General features: G+C 55.0%; 1 protein-coding gene across 1 annotated transcript in view; it reads left to right on the forward strand.

Moving 5' to 3' along the window:
• Window positions 1–25,406, forward strand: part of LOC125964774 (metabotropic glutamate receptor 7-like) — a 775,781-nt gene that overhangs the window by 374,851 nt on the left and 375,524 nt on the right. The gene's annotated exons all lie outside the window — the stretch shown is intronic.

The raw sequence follows: 25,406 nt of genomic DNA on the forward strand, positions 1-25,406 counted from the left end.
CGCCTTTCACATCCAGTTTCAGGTAGGTAAGTTTACCCCGTGGTCCGTGAGGAAGAAGAGATCACGCCTGTTTTGCTTGCTCTTGATTCCCAGCGACCAGCCCGGTTACTGATAACCTCTGTTAGAGGGAGAAAGGAATGCACCCAATCCCTGGTGAAGCCCTGACCGTTTTCCTTTCTAGTGTCCCTCGTACTCCTCCCTGCCATCTGTGTCGCCCTTACTCCGCGTCTACCGTTTATGAGTTTACACCTGGCTTACGGTGACTGCTTCGGAGAATCGCATGCCTTTCTACCTCCCTCGCTGCGACCTCTCCTACACCTCCCAGGGCTCTTGGGTTATGCCCTTGCCCTCTTCCGAGCCGTCCGTGGCACCCGCTGTCATCCCCATACGGCCAAGCTCCTAAGACTGACACTCAAGGCCCTCCGTAATTTGGCTTCAGTTTCACTTTCTAGACGTTTCAAGGAAGAACGGGGTCTAAATATCTGTGCACCTCTGCTCCGTTTCATATCTACCCACGAGGTTAATTGTTTTGTTTCTTCCAGTCCACCTATTTTGCACCTGCTTCTCTGGGAAGACTTCACTGAGAATCCAGGCGATTTCTGGATCCCTTCTCTCCCCTGAAGCTGTAAACTGTTTAACAAGACATGTGCGGAACGGCCGTAAGGTAATCTACATCTTGTCTCCCTCTCTGGTATCTAACCTACCTGCGAATGGGGGTACGTCTCCGTGTTCTGTGCGGTTTTCAGCACAGTACTCTCTACACGTAGTGGATATTTGCTTTGGTAAGTGAACGAATAAGTGAATGAGTCACCAAGAAGAGGGTATTGTCTCATTCTTTCTCTCTTTTTCCACTTTCAAGTTTCTTTAGTTAGTTTCCTCAGACAAAAGGTTTCTTTGTAGCTACACAGTGGCCAGGTCCACAGAATGTTGCAGATAGCTGCTGAAAACATCCCTCCTCCACTTGAGAATGGCTTGCTCTCCCTCTCAAGCGGAGAGAGCTGGGATTCGATATTTAATTAAGCGCCTCTGTTCACTTGGCATTTAGAGGCACCAGGGGGCGTTAGTGCTCTACACCCGGTGAAATGCCTGTTTCGTTTGTGATTTTCCTTTGTGAAAAACAACTATGCGCAGAGTGTTTTGTGCCAATTTTCCATCCTTTTAGATTGACGGAAAGCATTTTACCGACGTCGAAACGGAAAACGAATAGAAAGAGCGTTGCATTGCGTTCAATAAAAGCTTAGGGCGGTCTTGGTGGTACGTTAGTGAAGTTATCTGGGGACACCTTAGCCACGTACATTGTGTTGGAGAGGCACCGAGAATTCAGGAGTTCTCAAAGTTCGAGGACACAGGTGCCTTACACGTAGGCTCGGTGGCAGCCGTGGACATGGCAGTGATTTGGAGAACGTTGTATTAGTCGGCTCTTGCTGTGGTAATGCTTTGCAACAAATCTCCCCAAAACTCACTTACGTAAAGAAGAACCTAGTTTTCTCGGACCTGTGGGCTAGCTGCAGCGGCTCTCTTGTAGACCTCTCGATGGCGGGTGTTGCTCCATGCCGTGGGTCAGTTTGAGGTCTGTCCCGCACACCTTACCGTGGAGCCCAACTGTGAGGCTGCAGGTAGGTCCCTGTCTTGTCGCAGAGTTCACTGAAACGTCAGAGGTGAGCCCAACCACACAAGGCCACGTAAGGCCTCTGCGACTCATTGAAGGCCATCGTGTCTTCCCTTGGCCTCCTGGGAACCCCCTGGCCCCAGGATGCAGCTTCCGTAGCCCAGGGCAACCGGCGGAGGGGGGCGGGCGGGGCTGCAGGAGGGTGGAACGCCGAGGTCACAGAGGGTGTGGGTGTGGCCACCTCTGCTGTGACTGAACCAAGGGCAGGGGGGCAGGGTGTCCAGGGCAGGGCCCTCAGAGCCCGGCAGGCCCAGGGGGGCGGCGCAAGCACCTAGGCCCAGGCCGAAGAGCGCCTTCTTGGTCTGCGCGGCAGGCCGGCCTCTCGCCTTGCCACTCAGGCCGCGCTCCCGCTTGAAGTGTGTGTGGCACGCGTCCGCGGAGTACACCTCGCTGCACAGGTAGCCGTGGGACTGGGCGTCGTAGCTTCCTGCGAGGCGGCCGGAGGTCCCGCAGGCGGGTGGGTCCCTGGCACAGACGCGCGGAGCGGCTCCTGCCCGGCCCCCCCGAGAACCGTCGCCGTTCCGTAAGGCGGGGCGCCTGCTTCAGAATGTAAATCACGTGTCCGCTCTATGGATACGCTGTTTAGTTTACCAGGCAAGACTTTCTTGGCGAAAGAAGCAGCATTGGCTTGCGTTCTCGAGCGGGCTTCTCATCTGGCTGTGCACTGGTACTCTCTCTCTGGGTGTGCTAGTCCGCAGGGCAGGGCATCCCCTGGGCAGGGTGGAGCGTGATCTCTGCGGCCTCGTCTTGCAGCTCCTTCCTTTCATTCTCAATCATCCTGCCCACGGTGGCCTCCTCTCAGGCCTGCATACTTACAACGGCGCATCGCCCGTGCTGCCCCTCTGCAGGAAGTGTCCCTCTGTTTAGTTTGCAGCTGACTGATGCCGCCTCACCCTTCTCATCTCTTCTCAGGTGTCACTTGGTCAAGAAAGCGTCCCCTTACCGACTCAACTCATCACGTCCCCCTACCGTAGCTCACGTGACACCACGCACCTCTCGCTTATGGCCGTCGTCGCCTTTCACATCCAGTTTCAGGTAGGTAAGTTTACCCCGTGGTCCGTGAGGAAGAAGAGATCACGCCTGTTTTGCTTGCTCTTGATTCCCAGCGACCAGCCCGGTTACTGATAACCTCTGTTAGAGGGAGAAAGGAATGCACCCAATCCCTGGTGAAGCCCTGACCGTTTTCCTTTCTAGTGTCCCTCGTACTCCTCCCTGCCATCTGTGTCGCCCTTACTCCGCGTCTACCGGTTATGAGTTTACACCTGGCTTACGGTGACTGCTTCGGAGAATCGCATGCCTTTCTACCTCCCTCGCTGCGACCTCCCCTACACCTCCCAGGGCTCTTGGGTTATGCCCTTGCCCTCTTCCGAGCCGTCCGTGGCACCCGCTGTCATCCCCATACGGCCAAGCTCCTAAGACTGACACTCAAGGCCCTCCGTAATTTGGCTTCAGTTTCACTTTCTAGACGTTTCAAGGAAGAACGGGGTCTAAATATCTGTGCACCTCTGCTCCGTTTCATATCTACCCACGAGGTTAATTGTTTTGTTTCTTCCAGTCCACCTATTTTGCACCTGCTTCTCTGGGAAGACTTCACTGAGAATCCAGGCGATTTCTGGATCCCTTCTCTCCCCTGAAGCTGTAAACTGTTTAACAAGACATGTGCGGAACGGCCGTAAGGTAATCTACATCTTGTCTCCCTCTCTGGTATCTAACCTCCCTGCGAATGGGGGTACGTCTCCGTGTTCTGTGCGGTTTTCAGCACAGTACTCTCTACACGTAGTGGATATTTGCTTTGGTAAGTGAACGAATAAGTGAATGAGTCACCAAGAAGAGGGTATTGTCTCATTCTTTCTCTCTTTCTCCACTTTCAAGTTTCTTTAGTTAGTTTCCTCAGACAAAAGGTTTCTTTGTAGCTACACAGTGGCCAGGTCCACAGAATGTTGCAGATAGCTGCTGAAAACATCCCTCCTCCACTTGAGAATGGCTTGCTCTCCCTCTCAAGCGGAGAGAGCTGGGATTCGATATTTAATTAAGCGCCTCTGTTCACTTGGCATTTAGAGGCACCAGGGGGCGTTAGTGCTCTACACCCGGTGAAATGCCTGTTTCGTTTGTGATTTTCCTTTGTGAAAAACAACTATCCGCAGAGTGTTTTGTGCCAATTTTCCATCCTTTTAGATTGACGGAAAGCATTTTACCGACGTCGAAACGGAAAACGAATAGAAAGAGCGTTGCATTGCGTTCAATAAAAGCTTAGGGCGGTCTCGGTGGTACGTTAGTGAAGTTATCTGGGGACACCTTAGCCACGTACATTGTGTTGGAGAGGCACCGAGAATTCAGGAGTTCTCAAAGTTCGAGGACACAGGTGCCTTACACGTAGGCTCGGTGGCAGCCGTGGACATGGCAGTGATTTGGAGAACGTTGTATTAGTCGGCTCTTGCTGTGGTAATGCTTTGCAACAAATCTCCCCAAAACTCACTTACGTAAAGAAGAACCTAGTTTTCTCGGACCTGTGGGCTAGCTGCAGCGGCTCTCTTGTAGACCTCTCGATGGCGGGTGTTGCTCCATGCCGTGGGTCAGTTTGAGGTCTGTCCCGCACACCTTACCGTGGAGCCCAACTGTGAGGCTGCAGGTAGGTCCCTGTCTTGTCGCAGAGTTCACTGAAACGTCAGAGGTGAGCCCAACCACACAAGGCCACGTAAGGCCTCTGCGACTCATTGAAGGCCATCGTGTCTTCCCTTGGCCTCCTGGGAACCCCCTGGCCCCAGGATGCAGCTTCCGTAGCCCAGGGCAACCGGCGGAGGGGGGCGGGCGGGGCTGCAGGAGGGTGGAACGCCGAGGTCACAGAGGGTGTGGGTGTGGCCACCTCTGCTGTGACTGAACCAAGGGCAGGGGGGCAGGGTGTCCAGGGCAGGGCCCTCAGAGCCCGGCAGGCCCAGGGGGGCGGCGCAAGCACCTAGGCCCAGGCCGAAGAGCGCCTTCTTGGTCTGCGCGGCAGGCCGGCCTCTCGCCTTGCCACTCAGGCCGCGCTCCCGCTTGAAGTGTGTGTGGCACGCGTCCGCGGAGTACACCTCGCTGCACAGGTAGCCGTGGGACTGGGCGTCGTAGCTTCCTGCGAGGCGGCCGGAGGTCCCGCAGGCGGGTGGGTCCCTGGCACAGACGCGCGGAGCGGCTCCTGCCCGGCCCCCCCGAGAACCGTCGCCGTTCCGTAAGGCGGGGCGCCTGCTTCAGAATGTAAATCACGTGTCCGCTCTATGGATACGCTGTTTAGTTTACCAGGCAAGACTTTCTTGGCGAAAGAAGCAGCGTTGGCTTGCGTTCTCGAGCGGGCTTCTCATCTGGCTGTGCACTGGTACTCTCTCTCTGGGTGTGCTAGTCCGCAGGGCAGGGCATCCCCTGGGCAGGGTGGAGCGTGATCTCTGCGGCCTCGTCTTGCAGCTCCTTCCTTTCATTCTCAATCATCCTGCCCACGGTGGCCTCCTCTCAGGCCTGCATACTTACAACGGCGCATCGCCCGTGCTGCCCCTCTGCAGGAAGTGTCCCTCTGTTTAGTTTGCAGCTGACTGATGCCGCCTCACCCTTCTCATCTCTTCTCAGGTGTCACTTGGTCAAGAAAGCGTCCCCTTACCGACTCAACTCATCACGTCCCCCTACCGTAGCTCACGTGACACCACGCACCTCTCGCTTATGGCCGTCGTCGCCTTTCACATCCAGTTTCAGGTAGGTAAGTTTACCCCGTGGTCCGTGAGGAAGAAGAGATCACGCCTGTTTTGCTTGCTCTTGATTCCCAGCGACCAGCCCGGTTACTGATAACCTCTGTTAGAGGGAGAAAGGAATGCACCCAATCCCTGGTGAAGCCCTGACCGTTTTCCTTTCTAGTGTCCCTCGTACTCCTCCCTGCCATCTGTGTCGCCCTTACTCCGCGTCTACCGGTTATGAGTTTACACCTGGCTTACGGTGACTGCTTCGGAGAATCGCATGCCTTTCTACCTCCCTCGCTGCGACCTCCCCTACACCTCCCAGGGCTCTTGGGTTATGCCCTTGCCCTCTTCCGAGCCGTCCGTGGCACCCGCTGTCATCCCCATACGGCCAAGCTCCTAAGACTGACACTCAAGGCCCTCCGTAATTTGGCTTCAGTTTCACTTTCTAGACGTTTCAAGGAAGAACGGGGTCTAAATATCTGTGCACCTCTGCTCCGTTTCATATCTACCCACGAGGTTAATTGTTTTGTTTCTTCCAGTCCACCTATTTTGCACCTGCTTCTCTGGGAAGACTTCACTGAGAATCCAGGCGATTTCTGGATCCCTTCTCTCCCCTGAAGCTGTAAACTGTTTAACAAGACATGTGCGGAACGGCCGTAAGGTAATCTACATCTTGTCTCCCTCTCTGGTATCTAACCTCCCTGCGAATGGGGGTACGTCTCCGTGTTCTGTGCGGTTTTCAGCACAGTACTCTCTACACGTAGTGGATATTTGCTTTGGTAAGTGAACGAATAAGTGAATGAGTCACCAAGAAGAGGGTATTGTCTCATTCTTTCTCTCTTTCTCCACTTTCAAGTTTCTTTAGTTAGTTTCCTCAGACAAAAGGTTTCTTTGTAGCTACACAGTGGCCAGGTCCACAGAATGTTGCAGATAGCTGCTGAAAACATCCCTCCTCCACTTGAGAATGGCTTGCTCTCCCTCTCAAGCGGAGAGAGCTGGGATTCGATATTTAATTAAGCGCCTCTGTTCACTTGGCATTTAGAGGCACCAGGGGGCGTTAGTGCTCTACACCCGGTGAAATGCCTGTTTCGTTTGTGATTTTCCTTTGTGAAAAACAACTATGCGCAGAGTGTTTTGTGCCAATTTTCCATCCTTTTAGATTGACGGAAAGCATTTTACCGACGTCGAAACGGAAAACGAATAGAAAGAGCGTTGCATTGCGTTCAATAAAAGCTTAGGGCGGTCTCGGTGGTACGTTAGTGAAGTTATCTGGGGACACCTTAGCCACGTACATTGTGTTGGAGAGGCACCGAGAATTCAGGAGTTCTCAAAGTTCGAGGACACAGGTGCCTTACACGTAGGCTCGGTGGCAGCCGTGGACATGGCAGTGATTTGGAGAACGTTGTATTAGTCGGCTCTTGCTGTGGTAATGCTTTGCAACAAATCTCCCCAAAACTCACTTACGTAAAGAAGAACCTAGTTTTCTCGGACCTGTGGGCTAGCTGCAGCGGCTCTCTTGTAGACCTCTCGATGGCGGGTGTTGCTCCATGCCATGGGTCAGTTTGAGGTCTGTCCCGCACACCTTACCGTGGAGCCCAACTGTGAGGCTGCAGGTAGGTCCCTGTCTTATCGCAGAGTTCACTGAAACGTCAGAGGTGAGCCCAACCACACAAGGCCACGTAAGGCCTCTGCGACTCATTGAAGGCCATCGTGTCTTCCCTTGGCCTCCTGGGAACCCCCTGGCCCCAGGATGCAGCTTCCGTAGCCCAGGGCAACCGGCGGAGGGGGGCGGGCGGGGCTGCAGGAGGGTGGAACGCCGAGGTCACAGAGGGTGTGGGTGTGGCCACCTCTGCTGTGACTGAACCAAGGGCAGGGGGGCAGGGTGTCCAGGGCAGGGCCCTCAGAGCCCAGCAGGCCCAGGGGGGCGGCGCAAGCACCTAGGCCCAGGCCGAAGAGCGCCTTCTTGGTCTGCGCGGCAGGCCGGCCTCTCGCCTTGCCACTCAGGCCGCGCTCCCGCTTGAAGTGTGTGTGGCACGCATCCGCGGAGTCCACCTCGCTGCACAGGTAGCCGTGGGACTGGGCGTCGTAGCTTCCTGCGAGGTGGCCGGAGGTCCCGCAGGCGGGTGGGTCCCTGGCACAGACGCGCGGAGCGGCTCCTGCCCGGCCCCCCTGAGAACCGTCGCCGTTCCGTAAGGCGGGGCGCCTGCTTCAGAATGTAAATCACGTGTCCGCTCTATGGATACGCTGTTTAGTTTACCAGGCAAGACTTTCTTGGTGAAAGAAGCAGCGTTGGCTTGCGTTCTCGAGCGGGCTTCTCATCTGGCTGTGCACTGGTACTCTCTCTCTGGGTGTGCTAGTCCGCAGGGCAGGGCATCCCCTGGGCAGGGTGGAGCGTGATCTCTGCGGCCTCGTCTTGCAGCTCCTTCCTTTCATTCTCAATCATCCTGCCCACAGTGGCCTCCTCTCAGGCATGCATACTTACAACGGCGCATCGCCCGTGCTGCCCCTCTGCAGGAAGTGCCCCTCTGTTTAGTTTGCAGCTGACTGATGCCGCCTCACCCTTCTCATCTCTTCTCAGGTGTCACTTGGTCAAGAAAGCGTCCCCTTACCGACTCAACTCATCACGTCCCCCTACCGTAGCTCACGTGACACCACGCACCTCTCGCTTATGGCCGTCGTCGCCTTTCACATCCAGTTTCAGGTAGGTAAGTTTACCCCGTGGTCCGTGAGGAAGAAGAGATCACGCCTGTTTTGCTTGCTCTTGATTCCCAGCGACCAGCCCGGTTACTGATAACCTCTGTTAGAGGGAGAAAGGAATGCACCCAATCCCTGGTGAAGCCCTGACCGTTTTCCTTTCTAGTGTCCCTCGTACTCCTCCCTGCCATCTGTGTCGCCCTTACTCCGCGTCTACCGTTTATGAGTTTACACCTGGCTTACGGTGACTGCTTCGGAGAATCGCATGCCTTTCTACCTCCCTCGCTGCGACCTCTCCTACACCTCCCAGGGCTCTTGGGTTATGCCCTTGCCCTCTTCCGAGCCGTCCGTGGCACCCGCTGTCATCCCCATACGGCCAAGCTCCTAAGACTGACACTCAAGGCCCTCCGTAATTTGGCTTCAGTTTCACTTTCTAGACGTTTCAAGGAAGAACGGGGTCTAAATATCTGTGCACCTCTGCTCCGTTTCATATCTACCCACGAGGTTAATTGTTTTGTTTCTTCCAGTCCACCTATTTTGCACCTGCTTCTCTGGGAAGACTTCACTGAGAATCCAGGCGATTTCTGGATCCCTTCTCTCCCCTGAAGCTGTAAACTGTTTAACAAGACATGTGCGGAACGGCCGTAAGGTAATCTACATCTTGTCTCCCTCTCTGGTATCTAACCTACCTGCGAATGGGGGTACGTCTCCGTGTTCTGTGCGGTTTTCAGCACAGTACTCTCTACACGTAGTGGATATTTGCTTTGGTAAGTGAACGAATAAGTGAATGAGTCACCAAGAAGAGGGTATTGTCTCATTCTTTCTCTCTTTTTCCACTTTCAAGTTTCTTTAGTTAGTTTCCTCAGACAAAAGGTTTCTTTGTAGCTACACAGTGGCCAGGTCCACAGAATGTTGCAGATAGCTGCTGAAAACATCCCTCCTCCACTTGAGAATGGCTTGCTCTCCCTCTCAAGCGGAGAGAGCTGGGATTCGATATTTAATTAAGCGCCTCTGTTCACTTGGCATTTAGAGGCACCAGGGGGCGTTAGTGCTCTACACCCGGTGAAATGCCTGTTTCGTTTGTGATTTTCCTTTGTGAAAAACAACTATGCGCAGAGTGTTTTGTGCCAATTTTCCATCCTTTTAGATTGACGGAAAGCATTTTACCGACGTCGAAACGGAAAACGAATAGAAAGAGCGTTGCATTGCGTTCAATAAAAGCTTAGGGCGGTCTTGGTGGTACGTTAGTGAAGTTATCTGGGGACACCTTAGCCACGTACATTGTGTTGGAGAGGCACCGAGAATTCAGGAGTTCTCAAAGTTCGAGGACACAGGTGCCTTACACGTAGGCTCGGTGGCAGCCGTGGACATGGCAGTGATTTGGAGAACGTTGTATTAGTCGGCTCTTGCTGTGGTAATGCTTTGCAACAAATCTCCCCAAAACTCACTTACGTAAAGAAGAACCTAGTTTTCTCGGACCTGTGGGCTAGCTGCAGCGGCTCTCTTGTAGACCTCTCGATGGCGGGTGTTGCTCCATGCCGTGGGTCAGTTTGAGGTCTGTCCCGCACACCTTACCGTGGAGCCCAACTGTGAGGCTGCAGGTAGGTCCCTGTCTTGTCGCAGAGTTCACTGAAACGTCAGAGGTGAGCCCAACCACACAAGGCCACGTAAGGCCTCTGCGACTCATTGAAGGCCATCGTGTCTTCCCTTGGCCTCCTGGGAACCCCCTGGCCCCAGGATGCAGCTTCCGTAGCCCAGGGCAACCGGCGGAGGGGGGCGGGCGGGGCTGCAGGAGGGTGGAACGCCGAGGTCACAGAGGGTGTGGGTGTGGCCACCTCTGCTGTGACTGAACCAAGGGCAGGGGGGCAGGGTGTCCAGGGCAGGGCCCTCAGAGCCCGGCAGGCCCAGGGGGGCGGCGCAAGCACCTAGGCCCAGGCCGAAGAGCGCCTTCTTGGTCTGCGCGGCAGGCCGGCCTCTCGCCTTGCCACTCAGGCCGCGCTCCCGCTTGAAGTGTGTGTGGCACGCGTCCGCGGAGTACACCTCGCTGCACAGGTAGCCGTGGGACTGGGCGTCGTAGCTTCCTGCGAGGCGGCCGGAGGTCCCGCAGGCGGGTGGGTCCCTGGCACAGACGCGCGGAGCGGCTCCTGCCCGGCCCCCCCGAGAACCGTCGCCGTTCCGTAAGGCGGGGCGCCTGCTTCAGAATGTAAATCACGTGTCCGCTCTATGGATACGCTGTTTAGTTTACCAGGCAAGACTTTCTTGGCGAAAGAAGCAGCGTTGGCTTGCGTTCTCGAGCGGGCTTCTCATCTGGCTGTGCACTGGTACTCTCTCTCTGGGTGTGCTAGTCCGCAGGGCAGGGCATCCCCTGGGCAGGGTGGAGCGTGATCTCTGCGGCCTCGTCTTGCAGCTCCTTCCTTTCATTCTCAATCATCCTGCCCACGGTGGCCTCCTCTCAGGCCTGCATACTTACAACGGCGCATCGCCCGTGCTGCCCCTCTGCAGGAAGTGTCCCTCTGTTTAGTTTGCAGCTGACTGATGCCGCCTCACCCTTCTCATCTCTTCTCAGGTGTCACTTGGTCAAGAAAGCGTCCCCTTACCGACTCAACTCATCACGTCCCCCTACCGTAGCTCACGTGACACCACGCACCTCTCGCTTATGGCCGTCGTCGCCTTTCACATCCAGTTTCAGGTAGGTAAGTTTACCCCGTGGTCCGTGAGGAAGAAGAGATCACGCCTGTTTTGCTTGCTCTTGATTCCCAGCGACCAGCCCGGTTACTGATAACCTCTGTTAGAGGGAGAAAGGAATGCACCCAATCCCTGGTGAAGCCCTGACCGTTTTCCTTTCTAGTGTCCCTCGTACTCCTCCCTGCCATCTGTGTCACCCTTACTCCGCGTCTACCGGTTATGAGTTTACACCTGGCTTACGGTGACTGCTTCGGAGAATCGCATGCCTTTCTACCTCCCTCGCTGCGACCTCCCCTACACCTCCCAGGGCTCTTGGGTTATGCCCTTGCCCTCTTCCGAGCCGTCCGTGGCACCCGCTGTCATCCCCATACGGCCAAGCTCCTAAGAGTGACACTCAAGGCCCTCCGTAATTTGGCTTCAGTTTCACTTTCTAGACGTTTCAAGGAAGAACGGGGTCTAAATATCTGTGCACCTCTGCTCCGTTTCATATCTACCCACGAGGTTAATTGTTTTGTTTCTTCCAGTCCACCTATTTTGCACCTGCTTCTCTGGGAAGACTTCACTGAGAATCCAGGCGATTTCTGGATCCCTTCTCTCCCCTGAAGCTGTAAACTGTTTAACAAGACATGTGCGGAACGGCCGTAAGGTAATCTACATCTTGTCTCCCTCTCTGGTATCTAACCTCCCTGCGAATGGGGGTACGTCTCCGTGTTCTGTGCGGTTTTCAGCACAGTACTCTCTACACGTAGTGGATATTTGCTTTGGTAAGTGAACGAATAAGTGAATGAGTCACCAAGAAGAGGGTATTGTCTCATTCTTTCTCTCTTTCTCCACTTTCAAGTTTCTTTAGTTAGTTTCCTCAGACAAAAGGTTTCTTTGTAGCTACACAGTGGCCAGGTCCACAGAATGTTGCAGATAGCTGCTGAAAACATCCCTCCTCCACTTGAGAATGGCTTGCTCTCCCTCTCAAGCGGAGAGAGCTGGGATTCGATATTTAATTAAGCGCCTCTGTTCACTTGGCATTTAGAGGCACCAGGGGGCGTTAGTGCTCTACACCCGGTGAAATGCCTGTTTCGTTTGTGATTTTCCTTTGTGAAAAACAACTATCCGCAGAGTGTTTTGTGCCAATTTTCCATCCTTTTAGATTGACGGAAAGCATTTTACCGACGTCGAAACGGAAAACGAATAGAAAGAGCGTTGCATTGCGTTCAATAAAAGCTTAGGGCGGTCTCGGTGGTACGTTAGTGAAGTTATCTGGGGACACCTTAGCCACGTACATTGTGTTGGAGAGGCACCGAGAATTCAGGAGTTCTCAAAGTTCGAGGACACAGGTGCCTTACACGTAGGCTCGGTGGCAGCCGTGGACATGGCAGTGATTTGGAGAACGTTGTATTAGTCGGCTCTTGCTGTGGTAATGCTTTGCAACAAATCTCCCCAAAACTCACTTACGTAAAGAAGAACCTAGTTTTCTCGGACCTGTGGGCTAGCTGCAGCGGCTCTCTTGTAGACCTCTCGATGGCGGGTGTTGCTCCATGCCGTGGGTCAGTTTGAGGTCTGTCCCGCACACCTTACCGTGGAGCCCAACTGTGAGGCTGCAGGTAGGTCCCTGTCTTGTCGCAGAGTTCACTGAAACGTCAGAGGTGAGCCCAACCACACAAGGCCACGTAAGGCCTCTGCGACTCATTGAAGGCCATCGTGTCTTCCCTTGGCCTCCTGGGAACCCCCTGGCCCCAGGATGCAGCTTCCGTAGCCCAGGGCAACCGGCGGAGGGGGGCGGGCGGGGCTGCAGGAGGGTGGAACGCCGAGGTCACAGAGGGTGTGGGTGTGGCCACCTCTGCTGTGACTGAACCAAGGGCAGGGGGGCAGGGTGTCCAGGGCAGGGCCCTCAGAGCCCGGCAGGCCCAGGGGGGCGGCGCAAGCACCTAGGCCCAGGCCGAAGAGCGCCTTCTTGGTCTGCGCGGCAGGCCGGCCTCTCGCCTTGCCACTCAGGCCGCGCTCCCGCTTGAAGTGTGTGTGGCACGCGTCCGCGGAGTACACCTCGCTGCACAGGTAGCCGTGGGACTGGGCGTCGTAGCTTCCTGCGAGGCGGCCGGAGGTCCCGCAGGCGGGTGGGTCCCTGGCACAGACGCGCGGAGCGGCTCCTGCCCGGCCCCCCCGAGAACCGTCGCCGTTCCGTAAGGCGGGGCGCCTGCTTCAGAATGTAAATCACGTGTCCGCTCTATGGATACGCTGTTTAGTTTACCAGGCAAGACTTTCTTGGCGAAAGAAGCAGCATTGGCTTGCGTTCTCGAGCGGGCTTCTCATCTGGCTGTGCACTGGTACTCTCTCTCTGGGTGTGCTAGTCCGCAGGGCAGGGCATCCCCTGGGCAGGGTGGAGCGTGATCTCTGCGGCCTCGTCTTGCAGCTCCTTCCTTTCATTCTCAATCATCCTGCCCACGGTGGCCTCCTCTCAGGCCTGCATACTTACAACGGCGCATCGCCCGTGCTGCCCCTCTGCAGGAAGTGTCCCTCTGTTTAGTTTGCAGCTGACTGATGCCGCCTCACCCTTCTCATCTCTTCTCAGGTGTCACTTGGTCAAGAAAGCGTCCCCTTACCGACTCAACTCATCACGTCCCCCTACCGTAGCTCACGTGACACCACGCACCTCTCGCTTATGGCCGTCGTCGCCTTTCACATCCAGTTTCAGGTAGGTAAGTTTACCCCGTGGTCCGTGAGGAAGAAGAGATCACGCCTGTTTTGCTTGCTCTTGATTCCCAGCGACCAGCCCGGTTACTGATAACCTCTGTTAGAGGGAGAAAGGAATGCACCCAATCCCTGGTGAAGCCCTGACCGTTTTCCTTTCTAGTGTCCCTCGTACTCCTCCCTGCCATCTGTGTCGCCCTTACTCCGCGTCTACCGGTTATGAGTTTACACCTGGCTTACGGTGACTGCTTCGGAGAATCGCATGCCTTTCTACCTCCCTCGCTGCGACCTCCCCTACACCTCCCAGGGCTCTTGGGTTATGCCCTTGCCCTCTTCCGAGCCGTCCGTGGCACCCGCTGTCATCCCCATACGGCCAAGCTCCTAAGACTGACACTCAAGGCCCTCCGTAATTTGGCTTCAGTTTCACTTTCTAGACGTTTCAAGGAAGAACGGGGTCTAAATATCTGTGCACCTCTGCTCCGTTTCATATCTACCCACGAGGTTAATTGTTTTGTTTCTTCCAGTCCACCTATTTTGCACCTGCTTCTCTGGGAAGACTTCACTGAGAATCCAGGCGATTTCTGGATCCCTTCTCTCCCCTGAAGCTGTAAACTGTTTAACAAGACATGTGCGGAACGGCCGTAAGGTAATCTACATCTTGTCTCCCTCTCTGGTATCTAACCTCCCTGCGAATGGGGGTACGTCTCCGTGTTCTGTGCGGTTTTCAGCACAGTACTCTCTACACGTAGTGGATATTTGCTTTGGTAAGTGAACGAATAAGTGAATGAGTCACCAAGAAGAGGGTATTGTCTCATTCTTTCTCTCTTTCTCCACTTTCAAGTTTCTTTAGTTAGTTTCCTCAGACAAAAGGTTTCTTTGTAGCTACACAGTGGCCAGGTCCACAGAATGTTGCAGATAGCTGCTGAAAACATCCCTCCTCCACTTGAGAATGGCTTGCTCTCCCTCTCAAGCGGAGAGAGCTGGGATTCGATATTTAATTAAGCGCCTCTGTTCACTTGGCATTTAGAGGCACCAGGGGGCGTTAGTGCTCTACACCCGGTGAAATGCCTGTTTCGTTTGTGATTTTCCTTTGTGAAAAACAACTATCCGCAGAGTGTTTTGTGCCAATTTTCCATCCTTTTAGATTGACGGAAAGCATTTTACCGACGTCGAAACGGAAAACGAATAGAAAGAGCGTTGCATTGCGTTCAATAAAAGCTTAGGGCGGTCTCGGTGGTACGTTAGTGAAGTTATCTGGGGACACCTTAGCCACGTACATTGTGTTGGAGAGGCACCGAGAATTCAGGAGTTCTCAAAGTTCGAGGACACAGGTGCCTTACACGTAGGCTCGGTGGCAGCCGTGGACATGGCAGTGATTTGGAGAACGTTGTATTAGTCGGCTCTTGCTGTGGTAATGCTTTGCAACAAATCTCCCCAAAACTCACTTACGTAAAGAAGAACCTAGTTTTCTCGGACCTGTGGGCTAGCTGCAGCGGCTCTCTTGTAGACCTCTCGATGGCGGGTGTTGCTCCATGCCGTGGGTCAGTTTGAGGTCTGTCCCGCACACCTTACCGTGGAGCCCAACTGTGAGGCTGCAGGTAGGTCCCTGTCTTGTCGCAGAGTTCACTGAAACGTCAGAGGTGAGCCCAACCACACAAGGCCACGTAAGGCCTCTGCGACTCATTGAAGGCCATCGTGTCTTCCCTTGGCCTCCTGGGAACCCCCTGGCCCCAGGATGCAGCTTCCGTAGCCCAGGGCAACCGGCGGAGGGGGGCGGGCGGGGCTGCAGGAGGGTGGAACGCCGAGGTCACAGAGGGTGTGGGTGTGGCCACCTCTGCTGTGACTGAACCAAGGGCAGGGGGGCAGGGTGTCCAGGGCAGGGCCCTCAGAGCCCGGCAGGCCCAGGGGGGCGGCGCAAGCACCTAGGCCCAGGCCGAAGAGCGCCTTCTTGGTCTGCGCGGCAGGCCGGCCTCTCGCCTTGCCACTCAGGCCGCGCTCCCGCTTGAAGTGTGTGTGGCACGCGTCCGCGGAGTACACCTCGCTGCACAGGTAGCCGTGGGACTGGGCGTCGTAGCTTCCTGCGAGGCGGCCGGAGGTCCCGCAGGCGGGTGGGTCCCTGGCACAGACGCGCGGAGCGGCTCCTGCCCGGCCCCCCCGAGAACCGTCGCCGTTCCGTAAGGCGGGGCGCCTGCTTCAGAATGTAAATCACGTGTCCGCTCTATGGATACGCTGTTTAGTTTACCAGGCAAGACTTTCTTGGCGAAAGAAGCAGCGTTGGCTTGCGTTCTCGAGCGGGCTTCTCATCTGGCTGTGCACTGGTACTCTCTCTCTGGGTGTGCTAGTCCGCAGGGCAGGGCATCCCCTGGGCAGGGTGGAGCGTGATCTCTGCGGCCTCGTCTTGCAGCTCCTTCCTTTCATTCTCAATCATCCTGCCCACGGTGGCCTCCTCTCAGGCCTGCATACTTACAACGGCGCATCGCCCGTGCTGCCCCTCTGCAGGAAGTGTCCCTCTGTTTAGTTTGCAGCTGACTGATGCCGCCTCACCCTTCTCATCTCTTCTCAGGTGTCACTTGGTCAAGAAAGCGTCCCCTTACCGACTCAACTCATCACGTCCCCCTACCGTAGCTCACGTGACACCACGCACCTCTCGCTTATGGCCGTCGTCGCCTTTCACATCCAGTTTCAGGTAGGTAAGTTTACCCCGTGGTCCGTGAGGAAGAAGAGATCACGCCTGTTTTGCTTGCTCTTGATTCCCAGCGACCAGCCCGGTTACTGATAACCTCTGTTAGAGGGAGAAAGGAATGCACCCAATCCCTGGTGAAGCCCTGACCGTTTTCCTTTCTAGTGTCCCTCGTACTCCTCCCTGCCATCTGTGTCGCCCTTACTCCGCGTCTACCGGTTATGAGTTTACACCTGGCTTACGGTGACTGCTTCGGAGAATCGCATGCCTTTCTACCTCCCTCGCTGCGACCTCCCCTACACCTCCCAGGGCTCTTGGGTTATGCCCTTGCCCTCTTCCGAGCCGTCCGTGGCACCCGCTGTCATCCCCATACGGCCAAGCTCCTAAGACTGACACTCAAGGCCCTCCGTAATTTGGCTTCAGTTTCACTTTCTAGACGTTTCAAGGAAGAACGGGGTCTAAATATCTGTGCACCTCTGCTCCGTTTCATATCTACCCACGAGGTTAATTGTTTTGTTTCTTCCAGTCCACCTATTTTGCACCTGCTTCTCTGGGAAGACTTCACTGAGAATCCAGGCGATTTCTGGATCCCTTCTCTCCCCTGAAGCTGTAAACTGTTTAACAAGACATGTGCGGAACGGCCGTAAGGTAATCTACATCTTGTCTCCCTCTCTGGTATCTAACCTCCCTGCGAATGGGGGTACGTCTCCGTGTTCTGTGCGGTTTTCAGCACAGTACTCTCTACACGTAGTGGATATTTGCTTTGGTAAGTGAACGAATAAGTGAATGAGTCACCAAGAAGAGGGTATTGTCTCATTCTTTCTCTCTTTCTCCACTTTCAAGTTTCTTTAGTTAGTTTCCTCAGACAAAAGGTTTCTTTGTAGCTACACAGTGGCCAGGTCCACAGAATGTTGCAGATAGCTGCTGAAAACATCCCTCCTCCACTTGAGAATGGCTTGCTCTCCCTCTCAAGCGGAGAGAGCTGGGATTCGATATTTAATTAAGCGCCTCTGTTCACTTGGCATTTAGAGGCACCAGGGGGCGTTAGTGCTCTACACCCGGTGAAATGCCTGTTTCGTTTGTGATTTTCCTTTGTGAAAAACAACTATGCGCAGAGTGTTTTGTGCCAATTTTCCATCCTTTTAGATTGACGGAAAGCATTTTACCGACGTCGAAACGGAAAACGAATAGAAAGAGCGTTGCATTGCGTTCAATAAAAGCTTAGGGCGGTCTCGGTGGTACGTTAGTGAAGTTATCTGGGGACACCTTAGCCACGTACATTGTGTTGGAGAGGCACCGAGAATTCAGGAGTTCTCAAAGTTCGAGGACACAGGTGCCTTACACGTAGGCTCGGTGGCAGCCGTGGACATGGCAGTGATTTGGAGAACGTTGTATTAGTCGGCTCTTGCTGTGGTAATGCTTTGCAACAAATCTCCCCAAAACTCACTTACGTAAAGAAGAACCTAGTTTTCTCGGACCTGTGGGCTAGCTGCAGCGGCTCTCTTGTAGACCTCTCGATGGCGGGTGTTGCTCCATGCCGTGGGTCAGTTTGAGGTCTGTCCCGCACACCTTACCGTGGAGCCCAACTGTGAGGCTGCAGGTAGGTCCCTGTCTTGTCGCAGAGTTCACTGAAACGTCAGAGGTGAGCCCAACCACACAAGGCCACGTAAGGCCTCTGCGACTCATTGAAGGCCATCGTGTCTTCCCTTGGCCTCCTGGGAACCCCCTGGCCCCAGGATGCAGCTTCCGTAGCCCAGGGCAACCGGCGGAGGGGGGCGGGCGGGGCTGCAGGAGGGTGGAACGCCGAGGTCACAGAGGGTGTGGGTGTGGCCACCTCTGCTGTGACTGAACCAAGGGCAGGGGGGCAGGGTGTCCAGGGCAGGGCCCTCAGAGCCCGGCAGGCCCAGGGGGGCGGCGCAAGCACCTAGGCCCAGGCCGAAGAGCGCCTTCTTGGTCTGCGCGGCAGGCCGGCCTCTCGCCTTGCCACTCAGGCCGCGCTCCCGCTTGAAGTGTGTGTGGCACGCGTCCGCGGAGTACACCTCGCTGCACAGGTAGCCGTGGGACTGGGCGTCGTAGCTTCCTGCGAGGCGGCCGGAGGTCCCGCAGGCGGGTGGGTCCCTGGCACAGACGCGCGGAGCGGCTCCTGCCCGGCCCCCCTGAGAACCGTCGCCGTTCCGTAAGGCGGGGCGCCTGCTTCAGAATGTAAATCACGTGTCCGCTCTATGGATACGCTGTTTAGTTTACCAGGCAAGACTTTCTTGGCGAAAGAAGCAGCGTTGGCTTGCGTTCTCGAGCGGGCTTCTCATCTGGCTGTGCACTGGTACTCTCTCTCTGGGTGTGCTAGTCCGCAGGGCAGGGCATCCCCTGGGCAGGGTGGAGCGTGATCTCTGCGGCCTCGTCTTGCAGCTCCTTCCTTTCATTCTCAATCATCCTGCCCACGGTGGCCTCCTCTCAGGCCTGCATACTTACAACGGCGCATCGCCCGTGCTGCCCCTCTGCAGGAAGTGTCCCTCTGTTTAGTTTGCAGCTGACTGATGCCGCCTCACCCTTCTCATCTCTTCTCAGGTGTCACTTGGTCAAGAAAGCGTCCCCTTACCGACTCAACTCATCACGTCCCCCTACCGTAGCTCACGTGACACCACGCACCTCTCGCTTATGGCCGTCGTCGCCTTTCACATCCAGTTTCAGGTAGGTAAGTTTACCCCGTGGTCCGTGAGGAAGAAGAGATCACGCCTGTTTTGCTTGCTCTTGATTCCCAGCGACCAGCCCGGTTACTGATAACCTCTGTTAGAGGGAGAAAGGAATGCACCCAATCCCTGGTGAAGCCCTGACCGTTTTCCTTTCTAGTGTCCCTCGTACTCCTCCCTGCCATCTGTGTCGCCCTTACTCCGCGTCTACCGGTTATGAGTTTACACCTGGCTTACGGTGACTGCTTCGGAGAATCGCATGCCTTTCTACCTCCCTCGCTGCGACCTCCCCTACACCTCCCAGGGCTCTTGGGTTATGCCCTTGCCCTCTTCCGAGCCGTCCGTGGCACCCGCTGTCATCCCCATACGGCCAAGCTCCTAAGACTGACACTCAAGGCCCTCCGTAATTTGGCTTCAGTTTCACTTTCTAGACGTTTCAAGGAAGAACGGGGTCTAAATATCTGTGCACCTCTGCTCCGTTTCATATCTACCCACGAGGTTAATTGTTTTGTTTCTTCCAGTCCACCTATTTTGCACCTGCTTCTCTGGGAAGACTTCACTGAGAATCCAGGCGATTTCTGGATCCCTTCTCTCCCCTGAAGCTGTAAACTGTTTAACAAGACATGTGCGGAACGGCCGTAAGGTAATCTACATCTTGTCTCCCTCTCTGGTATCTAACCTCCCTGCGAATGGGGGTACGTCTCCGTGTTCTGTGCGGTTTTCAGCACAGTACTCTCTACACGTAGTGGATATTTGCTTTGGTAAGTGAACGAATAAGTGAATGAGTCACCAAGAAGAGGGTATTGTCTCATTCTTTCTCTCTTTCTCCACTTTCAAGTTTCTTTAGTTAGTTTCCTCAGACAAAAGGTTTCTTTGTAGCTACACAGTGGCCAGGTCCACAGAATGTTGCAGATAGCTGCTGAAAACATCCCTCCTCCACTTGAGAATGGCTTGCTCTCCCTCTCAAGCGGAGAGAGCTGGGATTCGATATTTAATTAAGCGCCTCTGTTCACTTGGCATTTAGAGGCACCAGGGGGCGTTAGTGCTCTACACCCGGTGAAATGCCTGTTTCGTTTGTGATTTTCCTTTGTGAAAAACAACTATGCGCAGAGTGTTTTGTGCCAATTTTCCATCCTTTTAGATTGACGGAAAGCATTTTACCGACGTCGAAACGGAAAACGAATAGAAAGAGCGTTGCATTGCGTTCAATAAAAGCTTAGGGCGGTCTCGGTGGTACGTTAGTGAAGTTATCTGGGGACACCTTAGCCACGTACATTGTGTTGGAGAGGCACCGAGAATTCAGGAGTTCTCAAAGTTCGAGGACACAGGTGCCTTACACGTAGGCTCGGTGGCAGCCGTGGACATGGCAGTGATTTGGAGAACGTTGTATTAGTCGGCTCTTGCTGTGGTAATGCTTTGCAACAAATCTCCCCAAAACTCACTTACGTAAAGAAGAACCTAGTTTTCTCGGACCTGTGGGCTAGCTGCAGCGGCTCTCTTGTAGACCTCTCGATGGCGGGTGTTGCTCCATGCCGTGGGTCAGTTTGAGGTCTGTCCCGCACACCTTACCGTGGAGCCCAACTGTGAGGCTGCAGGTAGGTCCCTGTCTTGTCGCAGAGTTCACTGAAACGTCAGAGGTGAGCCCAACCACACAAGGCCACGTAAGGCCTCTGCGACTCATTGAAGGCCATCGTGTCTTCCCTTGGCCTCCTGGGAACCCCCTGGCCCCAGGATGCAGCTTCCGTAGCCCAGGGCAACCGGCGGAGGGGGGCGGGCGGGGCTGCAGGAGGGTGGAACGCCGAGGTCACAGAGGGTGTGGGTGTGGCCACCTCTGCTGTGACTGAACCAAGGGCAGGGGGGCAGGGGGTCCAGGGCAGGGCCCTCAGAGCCCGGCAGGCCCAGGGGGGCGGCGCAAGCACCTAGGCCCAGGCCGAAGAGCGCCTTCTTGGTCTGCGCGGCAGGCCGGCCTCTCGCCTTGCCACTCAGGCCGCGCTCCCGCTTGAAGTGTGTGTGGCACGCGTCCGCGGAGTACACCTCGCTGCACAGGTAGCCGTGGGACTGGGCGTCGTAGCTTCCTGCGAGGCGGCCGGAGGTCCCGCAGGCGGGTGGGTCCCTGGCACAGACGCGCGGAGCGGCTCCTGCCCGGCCCCCCTGAGAACCGTCGCCGTTCCGTAAGGCGGGGCGCCTGCTTCAGAATGTAAATCACGTGTCCGCTCTATGGATACGCTGTTTAGTTTACCAGGCAAGACTTTCTTGGCGAAAGAAGCAGCGTTGGCTTGCGTTCTCGAGCGGGCTTCTCATCTGGCTGTGCACTGGTACTCTCTCTCTGGGTGTGCTAGTCCGCAGGGCAGGGCATCCCCTGGGCAGGGTGGAGCGTGATCTCTGCGGCCTCGTCTTGCAGCTCCTTCCTTTCATTCTCAATCATCCTGCCCACGGTGGCCTCCTCTCAGGCCTGCATACTTACAACGGCGCATCGCCCGTGCTGCCCCTCTGCAGGAAGTGTCCCTCTGTTTAGTTTGCAGCTGACTGATGCCGCCTCACCCTTCTCATCTCTTCTCAGGTGTCACTTGGTCAAGAAAGCGTCCCCTTACCGACTCAACTCATCACGTCCCCCTACCGTAGCTCACGTGACACCACGCACCTCTCGCTTATGGCCGTCGTCGCCTTTCACATCCAGTTTCAGGTAGGTAAGTTTACCCCGTGGTCCGTGAGGAAGAAGAGATCACGCCTGTTTTGCTTGCTCTTGATTCCCAGCGACCAGCCCGGTTACTGATAACCTCTGTTAGAGGGAGAAAGGAATGCACCCAATCCCTGGTGAAGCCCTGACCGTTTTCCTTTCTAGTGTCCCTCGTACTCCTCCCTGCCATCTGTGTCGCCCTTACTCCGCGTCTACCGGTTATGAGTTTACACCTGGCTTACGGTGACTGCTTCGGAGAATCGCATGCCTTTCTACCTCCCTCGCTGCGACCTCCCCTACACCTCCCAGGGCTCTTGGGTTATGCCCTTGCCCTCTTCCGAGCCGTCCGTGGCACCCGCTGTCATCCCCATACGGCCAAGCTCCTAAGACTGACACTCAAGGCCCTCCGTAATTTGGCTTCAGTTTCACTTTCTAGACGTTTCAAGGAAGAACGGGGTCTAAATATCTGTGCACCTCTGCTCCGTTTCATATCTACCCACGAGGTTAATTGTTTTGTTTCTTCCAGTCCACCTATTTTGCACCTGCTTCTCTGGGAAGACTTCACTGAGAATCCAGGCGATTTCTGGATCCCTTCTCTCCCCTGAAGCTGTAAACTGTTTAACAAGACATGTGCGGAACGGCCGTAAGGTAATCTACATCTTGTCTCCCTCTCTGGTATCTAACCTCCCTGCGAATGGGGGTACGTCTCCGTGTTCTGTGCGGTTTTCAGCACAGTACTCTCTACACGTAGTGGATATTTGCTTTGGTAAGTGAACGAATAAGTGAATGAGTCACCAAGAAGAGGGTATTGTCTCATTCTTTCTCTCTTTCTCCACTTTCAAGTTTCTTTAGTTAGTTTCCTCAGACAAAAGGTTTCTTTGTAGCTACACAGTGGCCAGGTCCACAGAATGTTGCAGATAGCTGCTGAAAACATCCCTCCTCCACTTGAGAATGGCTTGCTCTCCCTCTCAAGCGGAGAGAGCTGGGATTCGATATTTAATTAAGCGCCTCTGTTCACTTGGCATTTAGAGGCACCAGGGGGCGTTAGTGCTCTACACCCGGTGAAATGCCTGTTTCGTTTGTGATTTTCCTTTGTGAAAAACAACTATGCGCAGAGTGTTTTGTGCCAATTTTCCATCCTTTTAGATTGACGGAAAGCATTTTACCGACGTCGAAACGGAAAACGAATAGAAAGAGCGTTGCATTGCGTTCAATAAAAGCTTAGGGCGGTCTCGGTGGTACGTTAGTGAAGTTATCTGGGGACACCTTAGCCACGTACATTGTGTTGGAGAGGCACCGAGAATTCAGGAGTTCTCAAAGTTCGAGGACACAGGTGCCTTACACGTAGGCTCGGTGGCAGCCGTGGACATGGCAGTGATTTGGAGAACGTTGTATTAGTCGGCTCTTGCTGTGGTAATGCTTTGCAACAAATCTCCCCAAAACTCACTTACGTAAAGAAGAACCTAGTTTTCTCGGACCTGTGGGCTAGCTGCAGCGGCTCTCTTGTAGACCTCTCGATGGCGGGTGTTGCTCCATGCCGTGGGTCAGTTTGAGGTCTGTCCCGCACACCTTACCGTGGAGCCCAACTGTGAGGCTGCAGGTAGGTCCCTGTCTTGTCGCAGAGTTCACTGAAACGTCAGAGGTGAGCCCAACCACACAAGGCCACGTAAGGCCTCTGCGACTCATTGAAGGCCATCGTGTCTTCCCTTGGCCTCCTGGGAACCCCCTGGCCCCAGGATGCAGCTTCCGTAGCCCAGGGCAACCGGCGGAGGGGGGCGGGCGGGGCTGCAGGAGGGTGGAACGCCGAGGTCACAGAGGGTGTGGGTGTGGCCACCTCTGCTGTGACTGAACCAAGGGCAGGGGGGCAGGGTGTCCAGGGCAGGGCCCTCAGAGCCCGGCAGGCCCAGGGGGGCGGCGCAAGCACCTAGGCCCAGGCCGAAGAGCGCCTTCTTGGTCTGCGCGGCAGGCCGGCCTCTCGCCTTGCCACTCAGGCCGCGCTCCCGCTTGAAGTGTGTGTGGCACGCGTCCGCGGAGTACACCTCGCTGCACAGGTAGCCGTGGGACTGGGCGTCGTAGCTTCCTGCGAGGCGGCCGGAGGTCCCGCAGGCGGGTGGGTCCCTGGCACAGACGCGCGGAGCGGCTCCTGCCCGGCCCCCCCGAGAACCGTCGCCGTTCCGTAAGGCGGGGCGCCTGCTTCAGAATGTAAATCACGTGTCCGCTCTATGGATACGCTGTTTAGTTTACCAGGCAAGACTTTCTTGGCGAAAGAAGCAGCGTTGGCTTGCGTTCTCGAGCGGGCTTCTCATCTGGCTGTGCACTGGTACTCTCTCTCTGGGTGTGCTAGTCCGCAGGGCAGGGCATCCCCTGGGCAGGGTGGAGCGTGATCTCTGCGGCCTCGTCTTGCAGCTCCTTCCTTTCATTCTCAATCATCCTGCCCACGGTGGCCTCCTCTCAGGCCTGCATACTTACAACGGCGCATCGCCCGTGCTGCCCCTCTGCAGGAAGTGTCCCTCTGTTTAGTTTGCAGCTGACTGATGCCGCCTCACCCTTCTCATCTCTTCTCAGGTGTCACTTGGTCAAGAAAGCGTCCCCTTACCGACTCAACTCATCACGTCCCCCTACCGTAGCTCACGTGACACCACGCACCTCTCGCTTATGGCCGTCGTCGCCTTTCACATCCAGTTTCAGGTAGGTAAGTTTACCCCGTGGTCCGTGAGGAAGAAGAGATCACGCCTGTTTTGCTTGCTCTTGATTCCCAGCGACCAGCCCGGTTACTGATAACCTCTGTTAGAGGGAGAAAGGAATGCACCCAATCCCTGGTGAAGCCCTGACCGTTTTCCTTTCTAGTGTCCCTCGTACTCCTCCCTGCCATCTGTGTCGCCCTTACTCCGCGTCTACCGGTTATGAGTTTACACCTGGCTTACGGTGACTGCTTCGGAGAATCGCATGCCTTTCTACCTCCCTCGCTGCGACCTCCCCTACACCTCCCAGGGCTCTTGGGTTATGCCCTTGCCCTCTTCCGAGCCGTCCGTGGCACCCGCTGTCATCCCCATACGGCCAAGCTCCTAAGACTGACACTCAAGGCCCTCCGTAATTTGGCTTCAGTTTCACTTTCTAGACGTTTCAAGGAAGAACGGGGTCTAAATATCTGTGCACCTCTGCTCCGTTTCATATCTACCCACGAGGTTAATTGTTTTGTTTCTTCCAGTCCACCTATTTTGCACCTGCTTCTCTGGGAAGACTTCACTGAGAATCCAGGCGATTTCTGGATCCCTTCTCTCCCCTGAAGCTGTAAACTGTTTAACAAGACATGTGCGGAACGGCCGTAAGGTAATCTACATCTTGTCTCCCTCTCTGGTATCTAACCTCCCTGCGAATGGGGGTACGTCTCCGTGTTCTGTGCGGTTTTCAGCACAGTACTCTCTACACGTAGTGGATATTTGCTTTGGTAAGTGAACGAATAAGTGAATGAGTCACCAAGAAGAGGGTATTGTCTCATTCTTTCTCTCTTTCTCCACTTTCAAGTTTCTTTAGTTAGTTTCCTCAGACAAAAGGTTTCTTTGTAGCTACACAGTGGCCAGGTCCACAGAATGTTGCAGATAGCTGCTGAAAACATCCCTCCTCCACTTGAGAATGGCTTGCTCTCCCTCTCAAGCGGAGAGAGCTGGGATTCGATATTTAATTAAGCGCCTCTGTTCACTTGGCATTTAGAGGCACCAGGGGGCGTTAGTGCTCTACACCCGGTGAAATGCCTGTTTCGTTTGTGATTTTCCTTTGTGAAAAACAACTATGCGCAGAGTGTTTTGTGCCAATTTTCCATCCTTTTAGATTGACGGAAAGCATTTTACCGACGTCGAAACGGAAAACGAATAGAAAGAGCGTTGCATTGCGTTCAATAAAAGCTTAGGGCGGTCTCGGTGGTACGTTAGTGAAG

This window comes from Orcinus orca, chromosome 1 (assembly GCF_937001465.1).
Source record: "Orcinus orca chromosome 1, mOrcOrc1.1, whole genome shotgun sequence".
In the NCBI taxonomy this organism is placed as follows: Eukaryota; Metazoa; Chordata; class Mammalia; order Artiodactyla; family Delphinidae; genus Orcinus; species Orcinus orca.